We start from the raw sequence: 3,401 nt of genomic DNA, 5'->3' as shown, positions 1-3,401 counted from the left end.
TGAAGATGTTTAATGTGAGTCTGGAAAGAGAGTGTACAGTCTAGCCAGAAACCTAGGTGTTTGTAGTTGTCCACATATTCTAAGTCAGAACCATCCAGAGTAGTGATGCTAGTCGGGCGGGCGGGTGCAGGCAGCGATCGGTTGAAAAGCATGCATTTAGTTGTACTAGCGTTTAAGAGCAGTTGAAGGCCACGGAAGGAGAGTTGTATGGCATTGAAGTTAGTTTGGAGGTTTGTTAACACAGTGTCCAAAGAAGGGCCAGATGTATATAGAATGGTGTCGTCCGTAGAGGTGGATCAGGGATCCGCAGCAAGAGCGACATCGTTGATATATACAGAGAAAAGAGTCGGCCCGATAATTGAGCCCTGTGGTACCCCCATAGAGACAGCCAGATGTCCGGACAACAGGCCCTTTGATTTGACACACTGAACTCTATCTGAGAAGTAGTTGGTGAACCAGGTGAGGCAGTCATTTGAGAAACCAAGGCTGTTGAGTCTGCCGATAAGAATACAGTGATTGACAGAGTTGAAAGCCTTGGCCAGGTCGATGAATACGGCTGCTAAGTACTGTCTTTTATCGATGGCGGTTATGATATCGTTTAGTACCTTGAGCGTGGCTGAGATGCACCCGTGACCAGCTCGGAAACCGGATTGCACAGTGGAGAAGGTACAGTGGAATTCGAAATGGTCAGTGATCTGTTTGTTAACTTGGCTTTCGAAGACTTTCGAAGGCAGGGCAGGATGGATATAGGTCTGTAGCAGTTTGGGTGTAGAGTGTCACCCCCTTCGAAGTGGGGTTGACCGCGGAAGCTTTCCAATCTTTAGAGATCTCGGACAATACGGAAGAGAGTTTGAACAGACTGGTAATAGGGGGTGCAACAATGGCGGTGGATCATTTTAGAAAGAGAGGGTCCAGATTGTCTAGCCCAGCTGATTTGTACACGTCCAGGTTTTGCAGCTCTTTCAGAATATCTGCTATCTGGATTTATGTGAAGGAAAAGCTGGGGAGGCTTGGGCGAGTAGCTGCGGTGGGTGCGGAGCTGTTGGCCGGGGTTGGAGTAGCCAGGAGGAAAGCATGGCCAGCCGTAGAGAAATGCTTATTGAAATTCTTGATTATCGTGAATTTATCGGTGGTGACAGTGTTACCTCGCCTCAGTGCAGTGGGCAGCTGGGAGGAGTTGCTCCTATTCTCCATGGACTTTACAGTGTCCCAAAACTTTTTGGACTTTTTGGAGTTTTACAGGATGCAAATTTCTGTTTGAAAAAGCAAGCCTTTGCTTTCCTAACTGACTGCGTGTATTGGTTTCTAACATCCCTAAAAGTTGCATATCGCGGGGACTATTCGATGCTAGTGCAGTCCGACACAGGATGTTTTTGTGCTGGTTGAGAGCAGTCAGGTCTGGAGTGAACCAAGGGCTATATCTGTTCTTAGTTCTACATTTTTGAAAGGGGCATGCTTATTTAAGATGGTGAGGAAATTACTTTTAAAGAATGACCAGGCATCCTCGACTGACGGGATGAGGTCAATATCCTTCCAGGATACCCGGGCCAGGTCGATTAGAAAGGCCTGCTCGCAGAAGTGTTTTAGGGAGCGTTTGACAATGATGAGGGGTGGTCCGCAAACCCATAGCGGATGCAGGCAATGAGGCAGTGATCTTTGAGATCCTGATTGAAAACAGCAGAGGTGTATTTGGAGGGAAAGTTGGTCAGGATAATATCTATGAGTTTGCCCATGTTTACGGATTTAGGGTTGTACCCGGTGGGTTCCTTGATAATTTGTGTGAGATTGAGGGCATCTAGCTTAGATTGTAGGACTGCCGGGGTGTTAAGCATATCCCAGTTTAGGTCACCTAGCAGAACAAACTCTGAAGATAGATGGGGAGCAATCAATTCACATGGTGTCCAGGGCACCGCTGGGGGCTGAGGGGGTACATAACAGGTGGCAACAGTCAGAGACCTTTTCTGGAGAGATTAATTTTTTAAATTAGAAGCTCGAACTGTTGATGAGAATTTGTAGGGTGTTTAAGGTTTAAAAAGGCTTCTAAAGTTTGTAAGGTCTGCTTAAAAATGTCAGACTTGATTTGCCCTAATTAAAAATATATCAACCCCTACAAACAAATGTCCATTATATTATAATCCACATAATAATCAACATTCTCCTATTGCTGCAGGATTATTTTCCTGCTGTAGCAAAGTGGCTCAAATTAAGATCCTACATCTGTATGTTCCTACATCTGTAAGTCTATGTTCTGGACAGAGTCGGCGCTATAGAGTTGCACATACATGTAGTGTTGTGGAGAGGTGTTGTACTATGTCCTGGACAGAGATGTACCTACGTGTAGTGTTGGTTTTAGGTCTAGTACTATGTCCTGGACAGAGTTGTACCTACGTGTAGTGTTGGTTTAGAGGTGTAGTACTATGTCCTGGACAGAGATGTACCTACGTGTAGTGTTGTGGAGAGGTCTAGTACTATGTCCTGGACAGAGATGTACCTACGTGTAGTGTTGGTTTAGAGGTGTAGTACTATGTCCTGGACAGAGATGTACCTACGTGTAGTGTTGTGGAGAGGTCTAGTACTATGTCCTGGACAGAGATGTACCTACGTGTAGTGTTGTGGAGAGGTCTAGTACTATGTCCTGGACAGAGATGTACCTACGTGTAGTGTTGGTTTAGAGGTGTAGTACTATGTCCTGGACAGAGTTGTACCTACGTGTAGTGTTGTGGAGAGGTGTAGTACTATGTCCTGGACAGAGATGTACCTACGTGTAGTGTTGGTTTAGAGGTGTAGTACTATGTCCTGGACAGAGTTGTACCTACGTGTAGTGTTGTAGAGAGGTGTTGTACTATGTCCTGGACAGAGATGTACCTACGTGTAGTGTTGGTTTAGAGGTCTAGTACTATGTCCTGGACAGAGTTGTACCTACGTGTAGTGTTGTGGAGAGGTGTAGTACTATGTCCTGGACAGAGATGTACCTACGTGTAGTGTTGTGGAGAGGTCTAGTACTATGTCCTGGACAGAGATGTACCTACGTGTAGTGTTGTGGAGAGGTCTAGTACTATGTCCTGGACAGAGATGTACCTACGTGTAGTGTTGTGGAGAGGTCTAGTACTATGTCCTGGACAGAGATGTACCTACGTGTAGTGTTGTGGAGAGGTCTAGTACTATGTCCTGGACAGAGATGTACCTACGTGTAGTGTTGGTTTAGAGGTGTAGTACTATGTCCTGGACAGAGTTGTACCTACGTGTAGTGTTGTGGAGAGGTCTAGTACTATGTCCTGGACAGAGATGTACCTACGTGTAGTGTTGTGGAGAGGTCTAGTACTATGTCCTGGACAGAGATGTACCTACGTGTAGTGTTGTGGAGAGGTGTAGTACTATGTCCTGGACAGAGATGTACCTAC

Source organism: Oncorhynchus masou, unplaced genomic scaffold (assembly GCF_036934945.1).
Source record: "Oncorhynchus masou masou isolate Uvic2021 unplaced genomic scaffold, UVic_Omas_1.1 unplaced_scaffold_704, whole genome shotgun sequence".
NCBI lineage: Eukaryota > Metazoa > Chordata > Actinopteri > Salmoniformes > Salmonidae > Oncorhynchus > Oncorhynchus masou.
The sequence above is the reverse complement of the archived record's forward strand: the minus strand, read 5'-3'. Positions refer to the sequence as shown.